Source organism: Elephantulus edwardii, unplaced genomic scaffold (assembly GCF_000299155.1).
Source record: "Elephantulus edwardii isolate Elephantulus edwardi_28Jun2011 unplaced genomic scaffold, EleEdw1.0 scaffold00007, whole genome shotgun sequence".
Classification (NCBI taxonomy): domain Eukaryota; kingdom Metazoa; phylum Chordata; class Mammalia; order Macroscelidea; family Macroscelididae; genus Elephantulus; species Elephantulus edwardii.
Genome location: NW_006399757.1, coordinates 36,965,229 through 36,984,674, shown reverse-complemented (window position 1 = coordinate 36,984,674; position 19,446 = coordinate 36,965,229). Strand labels below are relative to the sequence as shown.

General features: G+C 43.6%; 1 pseudogene; it reads right to left on the bottom strand.

Moving 5' to 3' along the window:
• Positions 1-14,684: 14,684 nt before the first annotated feature.
• LOC102843452 lies at positions 14,685-17,490 on the bottom strand (annotated as a pseudogene).
• Between the last annotated feature and the right edge of the window lie 1,956 nt (positions 17,491-19,446).

The window sequence follows — 19,446 nt, the reverse complement described above, 5'->3', positions numbered from 1 at the left end:
CGCTATGAGTCGGAAATGACTCGACGGCACATAACAACAACAACAACAACTTAACTTGGGAGGGATTGGAGACCATGATGCTAAGTATGCTAACTCAGTCCTATAAGGACAAATACTATATAAGAACATTATTGTAGAAATAGAAAGATAACTCACAAAACGTGTATAATGATTCAAGGGGAGGGGTGGGAACAGAGAGGTGAGGATGGGCTTCGGGGAGGGGGCAGTAATCATAGGGTTGCATAATTTGATGGGTAGATGTAGAGGTGGGTAAAGGAAATGGGAAAGACCTGGTATGAAAAACAATGTACATTAACTTAGTAAGTAAACCAGTATAAAATAAAAATTTTATTAAAAAAATTAGACGTGAAAATAGGAAATTTCCAGAGAGAAAGAAGAATGACGACAGACACCCTTCTTTAGTCCTTATACCAAATAAATTATAATTGAATCAGAGATTTGGTTTGGTTTGTTTTTTTTTTTAATGAAACCACAAAGTATTTCAAATAAAGCATATATACATTTATTGTCTGAGTAGGAAAGAACTTTCCAAGCATGCAATAGAACCCTGGTGCCAAGAAACAATTGGGAAATGTGACCACAGAACACCTATTCTTTGTGTATGGCAGGAACACACACTGTCAACAAAATCAGGCCAAGAACACTAGGGAGCAAAGTGTGACTGATGAAAGATTAATTCTCTTATTTTGCAAAGAGCTCACACCAATCAGCAAGATCTGTAAGTGCTCGATAGAAGAACAGGCAAAGATATGAACAAGAAGACATCACAGAACCAAGCAACCAGGGTAACCAGGCAGAACTCAGGGTGGTACCACGCAGATCATTGTGAGGTTGGCACAGGCTAGGACAGGACTCAGCTCTGTCGTTTATAGGGTCAGTATAAGTCGTACTCGAGGTAACTACACCTAACAACAAATGTCATGTTGTGACAATCTTTCCTCTGATGTATTTTCATCAGTGAAATTTTTCTTTGTGCATTGGTTTAAGGGTGTTCATTGCTGTTTTATGTTTCCAGAGCCAGCTCTTCAGGGCAAGTTGTCCATTGCCAACACTCCTGGAGGCAGCCGGATGCAGAGGTCGCCAAGCTTAGTGTCCATGCTGAGAGATGGTGGGGAATGACGAGGCCTCTGTGAAGGTGACAGCTGTCCTCTGAACTGGAGGACGATGCCAAACCCACTCCATTTTAATGTCACTAAGCACTCATCCACCCCACCTCCTCCTATGACCTCACACACAGCTTTTGCATCCATAACAGTTAGTCTACAATCACAGCTCACCATGGGTTCTGGCTGGGTCTCTGGGGATGCAAACTATTAATGTGCTCAGCTGGTAACCAAGGGGTTGAAGTCTATCCAGCAGTGTCTCGGAAGAAAGGCCTGGTTATCTTCTTCCCCAAAAACCAGCCACTGGAAAACCAATGGAGGGTGATTCTGCTCTGACACACATGGGGTCGCCAGCAGCAGGGCTGATCAACAGCAACCAGTTACATTAACCAGTTCATTAGCTAGCTTCAACCCCCACGACACAGGACTCAGCCGAGGGAGCAGGCAAAATGCTTGCAAGTCAATTGTGAGAACCAAGTTGGTCCCCACTCAATCCTGTAGGATAGAGTCTCCCCCGGCGGTCCTTGCCAGGTCCAGCTTTTATACAGCTCAGTCAAGCCCGTGGTTTGAGGTCACCAGCAGCTCCACAGGAGAAGGATGGGCAATCTCCTCCTGTGTGATGAAGTGCCTCTGAAAACCTGCTGGAGGGTCAGCTCTGGGTCAGTGCCGACTCTAGGGTACATAACAACATCATCAAGACTGATGACCTGTCTGTTTAGTAGAGAGCAACAGCCTTTGTGGCACAATGGTTTAATATTGCTAACAGTATGTTCAGCAGTTCAAATCAGCCAATAGATTTGCAGGAGGAAAACCTCGAAAAACTCCAGCTCATTGCCATTGAGCGGGAACTGGCTCACAGCTAACTCTTTAGTGGGTCTGCAAGGTTGTAGGTCTCCCAGGAGGAGATCAATCGCCTAGCTTTCTCCCAAGGAACCACTGGGGGATTTGAACCGTCAGAGAGGTGCAGCCTTTGGATTAGGCCACAACCCCCTGTAGAGTAGGGCACCACAGCCCCAATTTACTTCCACAAAGATGGCAATCCAGGAAAAGCTAAAGTGGCCTATTACTCTGTCCCATGTGGTGACTAAGCTGGAATAACTCAACAGCGCACAACAGCAGCACGTGAAAGCCTGTCAAGTCGGAGTCTGGCACAGCAAACTGACTAATGGCAAGAAGGCTGGTCCAAGGAGCAAAACACCACACCGGGGGCAATACTCGGGTGGTGACTCGGGGACAGAAGGAATGGAGTTTCTCATGCAGCGTTCATCTGAGAAATAAACGGAGGCTTCCCCTCAGAATCAGCTCTTGGTACAGCCTGAAGATCACCTCCTGTGGAACCAACATCAATAAATGAGACATTGGTGAGGCTGGAAAGCATGAATTCCCCCAACACTTATTTGTACAGTAAGACCTGTGAAAGCCGGAACCTCTGTGAAGGAAAACCTGCCAGAGGAGGAAAATGAAAAGAATTTGCTCTAAAACGAACAATATAAGGTTGAACCCTGTCAAAGGCAGAAAGCTTGTGAGATCCAGAAAAACAAGGCAGCGCTCTCAGCTTCGGCCTTACAGCTTTCATTGTATTTATTTTAAGCATAGGTCACACTAAAGGTCACATACAAACAACAGTGTGGAAGCTAATAAAACTTATGGCACTAACGTGCTCACAAGCACACGATTGCTGTTGGAGTAGCTTTCAGTGCAGACAAGAAGTTCAAAGGACTGAGGTGACAGGCATTTTACTGCTTTCCTTTTACAAGGGAACCAGTCTCAGCTCCCTCATTTATACCTTGGGAATAGTAATACCTGCCCACAAAGCTCTGCTGTGGGCATTAAATGAGTTAAGGGATGTCAAAGCGCAGCACTCGGCACATGACAGACGGGCAATCAGTAAGAGCTTTTACTGTTGTTGTTTTCTTTTTGCCCTGTTAATTTTCTAGTGCTTAGAACCAATCATCTTCCCCACCCTCCCTTATTATGACATTAAGCCTGTCTCTCATTTTTTAAAATACAAGAGGTTGGATTTGGAGGTTGTCTTGGGTAATCAAAGGCTCAAACTCTTCTTTCTCGATTTGTATAATAGTAACAAAAATTGACACTGACTTAGCACCCTCCCTGGCATGCCAGTCACTAATGACATTCCATGAATTAACTTGCTTCGCCCTCCCAACAGACCTACAGGGGAAGTACAATTATCCCCCATTTTACAGATGAAGAGAAAATTAATTGCATTAAGAAGGTCTCACTCATTGCAAGTAAAAGTTATCCAAGTAGAGTGGGAAGTAGAGTTGATTTTGACTCACATGTTACAGATTAGCATTAAACTCTGTAAAGTTCTCTTGAATCTTTACAGATACAAACCTCCAGTTTCTGTCACAGAACTACTGGATGAGTTCTAATAACCAACCTTTTATGTTAGTGCTCAAACTCCAACTCCCTGTCATTGAGTGAGGTCCTCCACTCAAAGACCCTCCAACAAGTTTCTGAGACTGGAAATTACAACAGGAGGGGCCTGCCATCTTCTCCTTGGAGCCACTGGTGGATTCAAACCTTAGGAACCTCAAAGTCTTTAGGGTAACAGCACAAATTGCTACAGAGTGCAACACCAGAGAGGTCTCTCTCCGGTTTAGTAACTGATTACAAGCTGCCTAAACCACCCAAGTAAATGTTGATGTTATTGTTGTTATGTGCTATCAAGTCAGAACCCACTCGTAGCTAAGTGTCCAGTGGGTTTTTAGGGGCTCAGGGATAGGACAGGGTTCAGAGCTACTGTGCATAGGCTTGCTATGAGTTGTAGGTGACTCGATGGCACACAAGAACAACATAAATCATATGGGAGGAGACTGTCCATCTTTCTTCTGCAAAGTGGCTGGTAGATTTGAACTGCCTGCCTTTGGGCTGGCAATACAATTCCTTACCTGCTAGGCCACCAGAGCTCAATGTTAATGTGAGATCATCCATTAATCCAATGTGGCAGAATCCAACTGCCCCTTAGGATTTTCTTACTGGTGCAGTCTTTTCTCCGGGGCAGGCAGGGGGACAGCGTTCTGAGGGTTTGCAAACTGCCAATGGATCTGCTAACCATCACACCTTTGTTATCATAGGATGTTTGGGGTTTTTTTTACTTTATTTTCCATTCCACCTCCTCTGTTTATTCCTCAGCCAATAAAGAGGTGGTCTGAAAGTAGTACTTCATGCAAACACAGTGAACAAGTTCTACACACTCCCATAATAGGTCCAATGAAGACAGACTAGGGAGAAGGGGCTGGCAATCTACTTTCAACAATTCCACTCTGCTCACTGCCCTGGAGTTGGTTCTGATGCATAGCAATCCTCCATTGGCTTCCCAAAGCTGTGTAATGTCCTGGGAAGAGATAGTCCACCTTTCTCTCCAGGCACTGGTTATTATTTGAGGCATCAGCACTGCAACTGGCTACAGATTTACACCACTCAAGCTCCCTTTCCAAAAACTAGTTCATGAAAATCATATTGTTCACAACAGAATTTCCCAGCATAGCTCTGTGAAATGAGCCATTTGTCTAGGAAGGCACTCCAAATGTGGTGACCCATGTTCTTATGATGGTGAATAAAGCTGCTATGAACATTGGTGTACAAATCTCAGTTTGTGCCTCAGTTCTCATATCCTCAGAGTATATTCCAAGTAGTAGAATAGCTGGGTCACATAAAATTTCTATGTTCAGACCAAATGTTCAACCACAAACGAATGGATTGAGAAATTATGGTACATTCACACAATGGAATACTATGCAGTACACAGGAGCACTAACTGTAACTTATTACCTAACGTGGGAGGGACTGGAGAGCATTATGTAGAGTGAACTCAGTCCCACAAGGATAACCATTGTATAAGGCCATTATTGTAGAATGAATATAGGGATCCAGGAGGAGAGGGACAGGCAGAGGATGTGCATGGGGCGAAGGGAGGGGGTCATGGGTTATACAATTTAATGGGGGGATGAGTGAAATTGAAAGAATTTGTTTGAATTTGTATTCAAATTTTGTAAATAAACTATTAGGGTGGGGAAAATATGGTGACCCAACAATGAATGGAGCATGCCAACAATCATGAAGATACATGGGCAATGCCAGCTAACATGTCCTCTTCTGTACTGAAGAAGAGTATTGAACGTACCACAGACTGCCAAGAGAGCAAGTATTTCTATCCTGAAGAGGGTGAAACCAGGTTGTTCCTTGGAGGCAAGGATTTTAAAGCACCTTCTCACATATTTTGGGCATGTTGCCAGATGACCTCAGTCTTTGAGGACATCATGCTTGGAAGGGTGAAGGGACAGAACAGGAGAAGAAGACTCTGGATGAAATGGATTGACACAGTGCCTGGGGTAATGAGGGTAGGCATATTGGAGACAGTGAGACTGGCTCAGGGCAGTGCAGGTTTCAGAGCTATTGTGCATAGTGTCAGCACATAACAATATGGAATCTCAAGATTCTCAGCTGAGTCCTCTGCCAGTAACCGAAGTTGGGTAGAGCACTTGGGATCTTAGGTTGAGAGTGAGACAGGCTTCTGCACCTTTTTAATTTTAGCATTTGTGAATATTATTTTCACACAAAAAAATTTAACAACTGAAAATTGCCTATATTTTCCTGGGTTGGTCCTTTCTATTATCTTCCTCCTTTAAGCAGGTGCAAATCTGTCTCCTTGCCTGGAAGTCCATCACCCACAGGTCAACTGTCCTAGGAACTGGGGGCCAGGCTGGGCTCCCCAAGTTACAAACAGCCAGATTCACTTTGGAGTGACCTAGAGCCCCCTCCTCCAGAAAGCCTGTGGATAATAGGGGCGGGAGATCAACTGTTCTCAGTAACACTCCAATCACCCTCAAGGTAGTTTTTATTTGCACCTTGCTCCCAGGGAGAATGTTGGGGCAAGCACACCTCACACGGAGGATACCCCCACTCCTGATTCCTATCATTTGCCCTTGTTTTCGGGAGACAAAGCCTTGCATTCCACAATTAGCCATAGAAGGTTTGAAATGCAAATGCATGGAGGAATTTGGAGTCCCTTGCAAATGAGTTTCCACTTCGGTGTTAATTATTTCCTCCTCCTTCCTGGGCCACACAGGGTGAGCCAAAGAAAGTCTGGGTAGGGCCATGGGCCAGAGGGGGTACCAGGCGGAGATGGGAGGGGCCTCCCCAATCCTCCTCTCCACCTCTGTGGACTCACACTGGGCAGGACTAGTCCAAAGTGCCCCCAGTGGGCTCCCACCACTTTTATCCCCTGGGCACCATCCCCATTCCCATCTCCATCACAAAACCTTCAGCAAAGGCAGGCTGACTTGGCCTAGCCACTGTTGTTGTTGTGTACCACCGAGTCAGAACTGACCCACAGTTGACCCTCCAGCGGGTTTTCAGAGGCAGTTGAATTGCACAGGAGGAGATTACCCATCTTTCTCCTCCTGAACAGCTGGTGGATTCGAACCACATGCCTCTGGGATTGTGCACAATACTAGGCCACCAGCCCATGGCCCTGGTTGGACTGAGGAGCTGCTGCTGGCCACACCCACAGTGGTGCATTCCTTTATCCTTTTAAAGGAGGACTCCAGCCCTGAGGCAGCTTCAGTCTGACATGGAGACAGTCTACATGGAACGGACAAAGGCATGCAGGACCCCGAGTACAAGGAGCTCTGGTGGCCTAGTGGGTAGAGAATAGTGCTGTCAAGCCAAAAGTATGAGTTTTGAATCTACTGGCTGCCCCGTGGGAGAAAGATGAGCAATCTTGGTACCACCACCACCAAGGATTTGTTCCCTGCTACCTGACATCTACCTGGAGTTCTGGTGCCCAGTGCACTATCAATGCCAGTGTACAAGGTTGAATCCACCAGCTCTTCCACAAGGATAGACAGTCTCCCCACGTGGGATTACTGCTTCTGATAACCAGCTGGAGGGTCAGTTATGAGAAGGTTTAGCCTACATGGTAAGCAACAACTCCTTATGGAGTAGGACTGCCTCTTTGGTGGTTCAAATCCACCAGTGGCTCCACAGAGGAAAGATAAAGAATCTCCTCCCAAACGTTTTAGAGCCTCAACCCCCAATGGAGAATCAACGCTGAGTTGGTTCCCACTCCATGGCAATAAGGAAGAATATCTATTTTGTTTTCTTAAAAAATGGCGAGAATAACACATATATTTGTAGACATTTTCTATGAGAGTCTAACACTCTGAGGCACTTGATGTGTGTAAGTAGAGCAGCTTGAAGGCAGAGGCTCCAGTAGAAGTGATGTTGAATTTTAAAGGTGCCTTTCCTGCCAGCAGCTCCTCTCACCCTGTGCTGACATAGCCGTCTACTCAGAAGGAATCAGCCATGTCTTTTCTCTGTGGTCTGGCAGGAAAGATATCACAGTGCATGAGGAGGGGAATTTCCTCTCTGGTCAAATAGATGCAAGATTCCATCCAGCATAATTGAGAAAGCTTTACAATAGGCCCCCAGGAACAGACATGGCAGGGAAAGTAATTCTAATAATCCAAATCAAAACCCCAGATCAAACCCACTGCCAACCATGGAGTCAGTTCTAACTCGTAATGACCCTCCATCAGGCCTCTGAAACTGTAAATCTATATGGACGGAGACCACCCAATTTTCTCCTGCGGATCCTCTCACAGATTAGAACCTTTTAGTTACTATAATAGGCACTGCACTACATTGACCGGGCTCCCAGAAACACCTGCCCTGTCATTGCCATGTGAGCATAGTAGGCTGAAAAACATAAGCATGCTTACAATTATGTATCTTGACTAATCATGCAATCCCACAGGTACGTTGTTGTTAGATGATGCTGAGTCAGCTACAACTCATAGCAACTCCATGACAACAGATCTAAACCTTGTCCTAACCTGTGCCTCACCTCACCACCTCTGGTCTGCTGCAGCCCATGGTTATCGTCACTGCGTCATTCATCTGGTTGAGCCTCATCCTCTCTTTCTCTAAACTCAACCTTAGCCGCGTGTAATTGCTGAATCTCTCTCTTAGCTCTCCTGCCTTCGATTCCCCTGATTGTCTTTGTAACTTCAGTTCCAGCCTCAACTGTACAACGATGGTTCTTTCTTCATTGTCCAGCCAAGCAGCCACCTCCCCTCTATTCATTTGGATACTTTCCTGGTCTAGACTGTGTCTAGACTTTGAATAAATCTCTTAGTCACAATTTTACAAAGCATTTGCTTTTTTTTTTTTTTCACTTTTACAAATGCATTTACAATTGCATTTTCACTCTAGGACCATTTAAACATTACAGAAGAGCATAAAAGTAAAAGCTAGCTACCCCCACCCCCATTCATTATTTAGTGTAGGTTCTTCCAGATCGTGTGTGTGTGTGTGTGTGTGTGTGTGTGTGTGTGTGTGTGTGAACCCACCACCACTCACCTGTCAGTTTGGTGGCTTGTGTGTTGTTGTTAATGCTCATTAACCATTTGTGAAGTTTCAAATACCAGTAGGATCGTCCATGGTGGACCGGATTCAGCAAAGTTTCTGGAACATGGCAGGCTAGGAAGAAGGACCAGGAGCTCTAAAAAAAAATCTGTGAAAATCTTAAAGGTAAAAATGAAACGTTGATACAATTTTAGAAGATGAGTTTCTCAGGTTGCCATCTCAAAAGAAGAAACAGCCCAAAACATCCATGAATAATCAGAATGTAGACTGTACAAACTATGAAGCTAGGAAAGTTGGAAGTTGTAAAACAGAAAAGTGGAAGTTGTAAACAGACAGTAGATATGGTAGGCATTGTTAGGGAACCTAAATGGGAAAATACTGGCCACTTTGTGTATCAGACCATAATGGCTACTTTTTTGTATCAGACCTTAATGTGGTTTGCTCTGCTGGGAACAAGTAACTCTAATTGTGTAGGATGATAGAAGGAGAATTGATGCCTTTGAGCTGTGGTGCTGGATATATGATGGACTGCTAGGAGAACCAACAGGTTCATCCTGGAGAGGGTGAAGCCAGACTGCTCCTTGGAGGCAAGGATTCTGAAGCTCCATGTGACATACTTTGGACATGTTGCAAGGAGGTACCAGTCCTTGGAGAGGGATGTCATGCTTGAGAGGGTGGAGGGACAGCGCAAGAGAGGAAGACCTTCTATGAGATGGATTGATTCAGTGACTGGAGTAATCAGGGTAGGTGTGTCAGAGACAATAAGATTGACACAGGCTAGAATAGGGTTTAGGGCTGTTGTACACAGGATTGCTATGATTGGCAGGTGACTCAATGGCACATAACAACAACAACAATAATGTGGTTTACTCTCCTGGAAACAGGTAACGTCTGTAGTCCATAGGAAGCTGCACTGCTAGCCCAAACGTGGCATTTCCCTGGTTTGAATCCACCAGCAGATCCAAGGGAGAAAGATGGACAAGCTTCTATGGCACTTACAGTCTCAAAACTCCCCCGAAGGCTCAGCTACCAACTGATTCTCACTTGATGACAGTAAATATGATGCTGGAAAGGATAAGCTGAAGAAGACCAGCATCACAGTCATTGTTACAAAGAACATTTCAAGATCTCTAGGTGCAGCACTGTCAAGAACAGAATACCACCTATACACCTACAAGGAAGACCAGTAAATACTACTATTATTCTAATACAAATTCTGACCAGTAATGCTAAAGATGAAGAAATCGAATATTTTTATCAGCTTCTACAATCTGAAATTGATTCAAGATGCAATCAAAGTGTGTTGAAATTATTAGTGATTGGGACACAAAAGATGGAAACAAAGATTGGTATCTGGAAAATAGATGGCCTTGATGAGAAAAACAATGCCAGAGATCACATGACAGAATTCTGCAAAGCCAGGGACACTGGTAATACCTTTTTCCAATAATGTAAATGACAACTGTGCACATGAATCTCAGCAGATGGAATATGCAGGAATCAGAGCAACTACATCTGTGAAAAGAAATGATGTAAAAACTTAGTAATATGATCAGTTACGATAAGGACAGGGATGGACTGCAAAATAGACCATTAATTGCTTTTCTGCAACTTGAAATTTAAGACATTTAAAAGCAAGTTCACAAGAACTGAAGTTCAATCACGAGTGTACGCCGTTTGAATTTAGAACATCTCCATAATGGATTGACTCACTGGATACCAGTGATTGAAGAAAAGATGAGTTGTGAGATGACATCAAGGACATCATACACAAAGAAAGCAAAATGTCATTAAAAAGACACACATAAAATACCAGAATGGATTTTAGAGGAGACTCTGTAACTTGTTCTTGAATGTAGAGTAGTTACAGTGAAAGGAAGAAAGAACTAAAAAGAGCTGAACAGATTTCACAGGGCAGCTTAGAAATGTGTTAGAATGAAAGGTGTGAAGACTTAAGGTTAAAAGTAAAAAAAGGAAAAGCAGTTTTGGCATTTCTCAAGTTGAAAGAACTGAAGAGGAAAACCCCTTAAGCCTTGAGTTGCAATATTGAAAGATTCTATGGGTAAAATACAGGATAGTGTAGAGAGCATCAAAAGAAATAGAAGGAATACAGAGTCTGCATACAAAAAGAATTCATCAGTGTCCAATCATTTCAGAAGGTAGAGTAGGATCAAGAACCAATGTTACTGAACGAAGTGTAAGCTGCACTGAAGGTATTGGTGGGAAACAAAGTTCCAGGTATTGATGTGCTGCCAATTAAGATGTGTCAACAAACAGGTAAAAAGTTGAAAGTGGTCACTTACTTATACCAATATATTTGGAAAACAGCTCCCAGACCAGCAAACTGGAAGTGATCCATATTTATTTACATCCATTCCAGAGAAAAGTGATCCAACATAATGCAGAAATTTTAAAACAATATTATTAGTATCACGTTAAAGTAAAATTATGCTGAAGATAATGAAAAATAGAAAAAGAAAACCCACCAAACACTGTTGGAGCCATATATCAATAAGGAACTGCCAGGAAGTTAAAATAGATTCAGGAGAGAAAATGAAAGGAGGGATATTATTGCTGAATAAAGAAAACGGAACAAAAAATATTTTAATTGAGGTATACATGAATATCGAATGTATTGTGGTCTGTCATAAGAACAATGTTATCTTGGAAGTAATGTAGCCAGAGAGCTCTTTGAAAGCAAGGACAATGAGACTCATTTTGCATATTCAGGTCATGTTATCAGGAGGGACCAGTCTCTGGACATCATGCTTGGAAGAAGAGAGAGTCAGATAAAGTGACTGCAACAATCAATTTAAACAGAATAGAGGTTGTAAGGATGGCACAGGATTTTAGTTCTGTGGTACATGGAGTTACTATGAGGCAGAGCTGATATATATATATATATATAGAGAGAGAGAGAGAGAGAGAGAGAGAGAGACACAAGCTCTAGTGGTTTAGAGAGTTGCTCTGCTAATCCAAAGGCCACACCTCTGTGGTGATTCTAATCCACCAGCTGCTCCGAGAAAATGGACAGTGTATTTCTGTGTAATTTGCAGTGTCAGAAAATCCGCTGGGGCGGGGGTGTGGTGGGGGGATGGGGGGGTGTCAGATATGAGCTGGTTCCAGCTCAAAGGCAATGAGTTAGTTGTATGTATATTTGTATGCATACATATATACACATGCATGTGTTTTTGCAGATATCCATTCTGTCCTGTAACTTGCTGTTTTCTGCATTTGGTAATACATTGTGGACTCTTTCCATATCAGTACATTAAATATCTATCGCTATTACTAGTAGCTTAAATAAATACTTTATAAATTACTTGTCCCCCTCTAATTATAAAAGTAGCACATAGTTAAGGAAGAAAACATGGAAAGCAGAAAATAGTATGAAGAAAACAGAAGCACTCACAATCTCAGGATCCTGAAATAACCCTATTCCCAGGGTATTGCTTTATTAAAACAAAAACATCCTTGTGGTAAACATATATGTAGTTCATATTTTGCTTTTGCCAACACTTCTGTAGATGGATTGGGATTCTTGGCACCATCCACACTATTTTTTCCTTAGAGAAGCTGAAACAAGGGAGACCGCGGATTGGTTGTATTGCTTTGGAGGGTTTTTGTGTTCTCTGTCAGCCACTTTCTCTCTCTAAGGTTCAGTTCACTCTTCTATAAAAACGAGGACTCCAAGTTTATCTTTTGCTTTTCAAAGAGGAACAAACGGAGGGTGGGGGGTAGAGAAAAAAGTGCAACAATGAATGAATAAATGGAAATCTAAAATCTCTGTAAACGTTCATTAAAATTAATAAAGTAAAATAAAAAAGAGAACAAAAAAAAAAAGAGGACTCTACTGCAGTTGCTCTGTGGTTTCCTCTTAATGCCAAGTTTTATGATTCTGGTCTTTAATATATATATCGTCCCCCACCCCCATCCCCATTCATTTCTTAGGAGCATTGACCTTGATAAGATTTAATGATTCTGGTCCTTGGCTTCAAGTTTAAAACTCTGAGATAGGAAAACATAAATAGCCTTCATTTACCTAGAGTTGTTGTTGTTGTTATTGTTATGTGCTCTAGAGTTGCTTGCGACCCTATGTACAATAGCCCTAAACTCTGCTCTGTCCTGTGCCAATCTCTCTGTCTCCGACACACCCATCCAGATTATCCCAGTCACTGAATCAATCCACCTCCTAGAGGGCCTTCCCCTCCTGCGCCTGCCCTCCACCCTCCCAAGCATGATGTCCTTCTCCAAGGACCAATCTCTCCTTACAACATGACTTAGAGTAGATTTTTAAAAATAATTCTTGAGTCTGCTAATTATCTTTCCTTGTTCTGTACCACAGCTAGAATATTGATATACAGATAGCATACTACTTTTGAATGATCTAATTTACTTTAGGGTCCCAATCAGGCTAGAGTTAAGCAGGAGACAAGAAGAGGCTGGGTGGAAGGAGTGTTAGGATGGATTCCAATAGGATAGCACCAATGGAGGGCAAGGGTCAAGCAAAGTAGCTAGCGGGCCCAATCCAATCACAATCAGGACCTCATCGTCCTGATATGTGCAGTAGAGATTGTCTCCAAAAGTGCAACCAGGAGCAACTGATCAGAACCACACACAACGTCCTCCCATTGGCCCAGACTCAGGCCCACAAACACATCAAAATGCGGAGCCATCTAGCTATATCAATGCACGACTTGCATGCCTCAGTGCCTTTCCTCAACCTCTTTACTTTCGGAGGACCGACCCATTGCACTCTATGGGATATTACTTTTTCTAATAAATCTCTTTGCTTTCACCTTTGTCTCTTTGCCTTTCTGTACTCTAACTAGAGCTTCGCCCAACCCAAGGTTCTTTCGAGCAGGACATAACTAGGCTAAAATCAGAGGAATTCATCCATAACTGATCTTCCATTTTCTCATATCGTGTTCTTTGTCCAGGCAAGGGAGGTCAAGCCAGGGCATTTTTCACACATACCACTTCAGAGTGAGCATAGCCTCACTTCTCCTATTCCTTTTGTTCAAAGAATTTCTTGGTTTTGCACCCTAAAGAATTGAGGCTCAAATGGTGGTGGTACCAAAATGATTGTCAAGAGAGTCAGTATCTTTGAGATTCCTGTAGCTCTAGGAGCTCCAGTTCCCAGAACTTTTTAATATTTCCCTGTCCATCACTCTCAATGTCAATTACCTTAAGCCTAGAGTTCCTTTCCAAGGGAGGCCTTGCATTTCATCTTCCCCGTAGGGAGGTTATGGAACGAACCCGAAAGTAACCCCTCTTTGGTGATTCAAATCTACCAGCTGCTCTGTGAGAGAAAGATGGGCAATCTCTTCTCACAGCTGAAGTTTACTCCAATTCCACAACAATGAAAGAACAAGAGTAGCCCCATAAATTTTTCTATGAAATTTCAAGATGAAATTTCAGTTCTTAATTTGTCCTATTTCTGGAAATTTTATTTGGTTCTTTTATATATTTGCTACAGCATTTTTTAGAAGTTCTTATTCCCTGGGGCTGAGACCAAACACAAAAACAAAAACCAAAAACCCCCCAAAACAAATCAAATCAAGTTTGTAGTATATAAAATAAGTTTGCTTTATAGTCTGTTTCTAATAATTTTCTTTATGAGAAATGGGTGCAGGTTTGTTCTGCTATCTGTTGTTTCTCTTGATTCTGACTTCTGGAGCATTCCTTGGGCTGACTACAGTCTTTTTTTCCCTTCATTTCCCCAATTTTACTCAGTGGCACATTCACAGTGGGGGGAGGAGTAGACACAAGGTGAGGCCTGATCTATCCTGGAGCCCTGAGGGTTCCATATACCATGCAATATTGATGTGAGGGGTCACAGGAGGAGCTTGGGGTCCCGAAGCAGAGCCTGTGTAACAGATAGGAGACTATGAGTGCCTGGGTCCCCCTAGCCCAGGCCCGCAATGGGAGGGGCTAATACTAGGATGGGTTTGAGGGGTGAGTTTGAGGAGGGGGCACACAAAGTCTCTGCTCCACGGAGGCCAAGTGGCCAAGCCTGTACTCAGGCATAAGCCCACAGGGCGGCGGGGGAACACTCTGGACAGAGAGCTGTGTCAATCTCCCTTTCCCCCTCTGTGAGGGAGAAGAAGGCTCTGGGCTGGGTTAAGCAGCTACCCTGTCCTGCCCCATGCCATCTTCAGCCAATCAGAATGGTTTAGATGTCTGCTTGGAGATGAAACCTTGATAAGCGAGAGTCTCCACAATGTGGGCAATGTTCTTGCGTCATCAGTGCTGCTGTGGGGCCCTGCTGTGCTGCAGGCTGAGGCCCTTGTTCGTGTTCTTGAGCCAGCAGCCTATGGCGAAGCTGTAAGCCTTTTTCAGACTAATCCACTGCTTGAAGGAATCCGCCACTGGCAAGCCCAAATACTGGCACTGGGAGCATGACTTTTAAGTGCCAGTCTTCACAGGTGACAAAAATGGACTTGATGTTTGGATCTAAGAGGCCTTCCTTCGCTGTCCACTCATCAACCCTCTCCAGCATTTGCTGCAGGCTTGGCTGACCATCCACCATGGCCTGAATAATCCTGCTGAGCGCCGTACAGAAGGGGGTGACTTCTGGATGAACTATGGGCTGGGCAGACATATGAAAGGTAGACTCAATCTCCACGGTCTGACCATTTAGCTTCAAGATGAGAAACTCACTGATTCCCTTTATGCACTCTGACCCCCCGCTACAATACACTCAGAGTAAATGACACATAGAAGCTAATTCCCCAATTATTTAAACTTGGCAATTTAGAATTATCCCGAAGCAAGAAAGGAGAACATGTGTTGAAAATATATGTGTAAACCCAGAATCATCTGTCAAGGTCTGTTAGAGTTTACACTGCTGAACTTTTGATCTCCTCTCTTTGTGGCACTAACTTCCTGCAGCCTTTCTTCCTCATCCTGAGCCATAACTCACCCACTGCCCTCAGGCTTACATGATAATTGCAAAGGTTGTGCTTGCAAAGGTTGTCACATCTATTACTACCGTGATTCTCCCTGAAGTCCTTTGAGAGATGCAGACTGGAAGTTACTATCCTCGTTTTCTCAATTAATACCCTTGGTAGCAGCAGGAAGGCAATAAGGAGACACATTGCATTGGGAAAATCTGCAGTTAGAGACCTCTCCAAACTGTTGAGGAGTAATGATGTCAGTTTGAGGATTAAGGTGTGTCTGATTCAGGCCATTGTTCTCTTGATTATTTGCTAAGCATCTGAGAGCTGGACAGTGAATAAGGATGACAGAAAAAGAATTGATGCCTTTAAGCTATGGAGTTGGAGAAGCACACTGAACATCCCATGGATGGCCAAAAGAATAAACAGGTATGTCTCGGACAGAGTAAAGCGGAGTGCTCGTTGGAGGCAAGAATGCTGCCCCACATCCTTTGAGCATGTTGTTAGGATGGTTTATTCCCTGAAGAGGGACATAATGCTAGAAAGGCTGGAGGGTCAGCAAAGGAGAGGAAGACCTTCAATCAGCTATATTGACATGGTGGCCATCACAATAGGTTCTAGTGTGTCAGGTATGAGGATGGTGCAGGATATAAAACAGGGTTCAGATCTTTTGTTCTTAGGGTCACTATGAGTTGTGCTAGACTTGATAGCCCCTAACAACAACATCCCTATTTTCCAGAAAATAAAACTGAGTTTCAGTGAATTCAAATGCCTTGTCAAAAATCAGAGGGTTTAAAGAACGGACAGAGAAATATTAGACCCCAGTGTTCCCACCCTGTTCCCATGCAACTCTTGACTGAAGGTAAGTGATCCTTCAGTCAAGGGGACTAGGCAGCTGACTTACCAAGGCCCTGTAATCCTCACCAAGAGACATTTCCTTCCAGCTTTTGGATTGAAAATCATGACAGGAGATTGGTCCATACTTCCTTTGATCACCTGAGCGGCGTAGAAGACAACAGTCTCTCCAGCTTGGCCCTCAACTGCCAGTGAGACAGAAGCTCTTGTGATTTCTCTTGGCTTCCTTGAACAAAAGGAAGAAAAACTTATGCAGGAGAGACAGAAAGTAGGGGGCGGGCCAGGTCTCATTAACAGAAGCTGGGGAGCAGGGTCTGTTGGGCTCAGACTTATTGGGTCTAAGAACTCTTAGAGAAATGTTGCACCTAATTGCAGAAATCTTTACAGCAGGAAGAGAGACAGATCAATGAGTTGAAGTCCTACAAAATAGCGGCAATAGCCCTAAAAGTGGACATTTTAAAATGGCTGGCACCCTCCAGGGATGGGAAGCAGCGGACAGTAAACTCCCTTTTCAAAGCTTTTCTGGCCTCTCTGTCATGCCTCTGGCCACTGGAATGTAAGAACTGAGAAAGAAAATTATTGTTGTTGTTGTTAGGTGTTGTCAAGTACAACTCACAGCGACCCTATGAACGGCTGACCTGGACTCTGCCGTATCTGATGCCGTCCTCATCATCTCTGAAACGCCCAAGTGCATTGCTGAAGTCATCATGTCAGTCCATTTCATTGGGAGTCTTCCTCTCCTTCACTGATCCTTCCGCCAAGCTTTCCAAGTATGATGTCCCTTTCCAACAGATAGCCTTGCCTACTACATGTCCAAAGTATGAAAGACGAAGTTTTGCCATCTTTGCCTCCAAGGAGCGCTCCAGCTGCTCACTCTTCAAGACATCTCTATTTTACTCACTTCAGCAGCACAAGTACTAAAACTGGAACAATACAGAGAAGATTAGCATGGCCTCTGTGCAAGGATGACACACAAATTCATTAATTGTTCCCATATATTTTAAAAAAGAAAAAAAAGACCTCTCTGTTTGTCCTTCAGCAGTCCATGGGATATTCAAGATTCTTCTTTAGCACCATAACTCAAAAGCATCCATTCTTCTTCTGCCATCCATCCTTATTCCTTGTGCTGCTCTCCAATGCAAAGCAGGTGATTGAAAAGATGATGGCCTGAATTAGGCTCACCTTAGCTTCAAATGAGCATCATTGTCCTTTAGCATTCTGCAGAGGTCCCTGACAGTGGACTTGCCCAATGTAATTATGTCTCCTGATTTCCTGAGTGCTGGTACCACAGGTGTTGATTATTAATCCAAAGAGGATGAAATTATTGACAGCTGCAAGCCTTTCTCTATCATAATGTTAACTTTTGATCCTGTGGTGAGAAAATAGGCCAGACAAATTTCAATGAGGAAATCAGACAGAGATAGGCTACTGCTGCTTTCCTCACTACTGAGTTGACTCTACCTCCTTGTGACTCTTAAGTACAGAGTAAAACTACCCTATACAGTTTCGTAGGCAATGGTCATTACAGCAGCCAATTACCAGGTCTTTCCTCTCTTCAGATGGCTGGTGGGTTTGAACCACCAGCTTTTTGGTTAGCAACCGAATGCTTATTCGTTGTGCCATCAGGTCCAGAGAACAGCTGCTTTTCTAACTGCGAGAACTCAAAACTCTTGAATTCTATTAAAAGATGCGAGACAGATTTGGTTCAAATGCAGGATCCTCCATTGGCTGGGGTGTCCTCAGACAACCTGTCTAAGAGCTTGGAGCTTCAGTTTCTTCATCAACAGAATGGGGGCTATAATATCTGTCTTACAGGATTATATGTTGCTGTGGTTGTGTGCCTTTGAGTTGAAACCAACTTGCAATTGACATTGCATTTTCAGAGGCAGTAAATGCATGGGAGGAGATGGCCCATCTTTCTCACAGCAGCTGGTGGGTTTGAACTGTGTGCCTTTGGGACTGCAGTGCAGCTTCTTACCACTAGGCCACCAGAGTTCCATATAGTATTATATAGAGAGAATGAAATGAACTAAAGTTTTATAAGGTTGATACACAGCAAGTAGTAAGTATCCTCTTTCACTTCCCAGTCAGGGTTGCCGGGGGCAGAGAGAAGCTGCACTGTATCCACAGTCACCAGAAAGGACTGTCCTATTACAGAGTAATATGGTATCATGGGTAAGCCCTTGGCTGAATACTGTGGTTTTTTAAAATCTCTCAAGGATTTCATTTCCTCATCTGTATAATAGGATTAATATAGATTCTTAATGCCTTTAAAAACCCTTGAAGATAGGTATTTCAGACCTTAGAAAGTTGTAGGTATGAATGCCCTACCTCCTGAGGTATCTGGGACAAAACATATTATTTCTGCAGTGAAATGTGAGTATATTTACATTAAGTAGGATAAATAAAAGCTATAAATAGCCTCCAGTTAGTTGGAGTTAGCTTTTATTACAAAAAGAAGTTGGTCTTTGGAGCACTAGGCTTTCAGACTGTGTATATAACTGTGCTACCTTCTTCAAGGGGTCTAGAAAAGTGACCAAACAGGCCCACACTCAGCGGCTGGCATAGGGTGGAAGTTGCCTGTCAGAGCTCTGGGCCAGAGTTAACTGTTAGTTGCTGGAGCTCCTGAATGACACAAATAGTTATTATACTCTGCCCCTAATCAAATGGCCAGAGGTCTAAACCCCTCAGAAGAAAGACCCTGGTGATCTACTTCTGAAATATCAGCCACTGAAACCCTATGAGCACAGTTGTACTGACACCTGGGGGGACTCCATGAGTCAGGAGCTATTTGATGACCACTTGGCCTGGTCCCTAGGGAGCTATGCTGTTACCCTTAAACACTACCCTCTCGGTTAGTCTGAGTTCACCAGCAGCTCCTCCAGAGAAAGAGAGGCCATCTCTTCCCATGTGATTTAAAGTGAAGGATCAGCTATGTATCCATTCTGACTCAATTGCGATGATTTTGTTTTATTATTATCAGGGAGTTCAGTGCTTGGCCACAGTGCCACAAGCTGTTAAGTTATGGAGAACATCTGGGCAAGACGAAACAAATTTGGAGACTCTCAGGAAGGTGCCTTACCTGTGCACCCAGTCAGCTATACAAACAGATGAGTCTAGGGCCCTTCGAGGGCCGAGAAAGAGATGAGAAGGGGGGGCGTGATGTTCTGTGA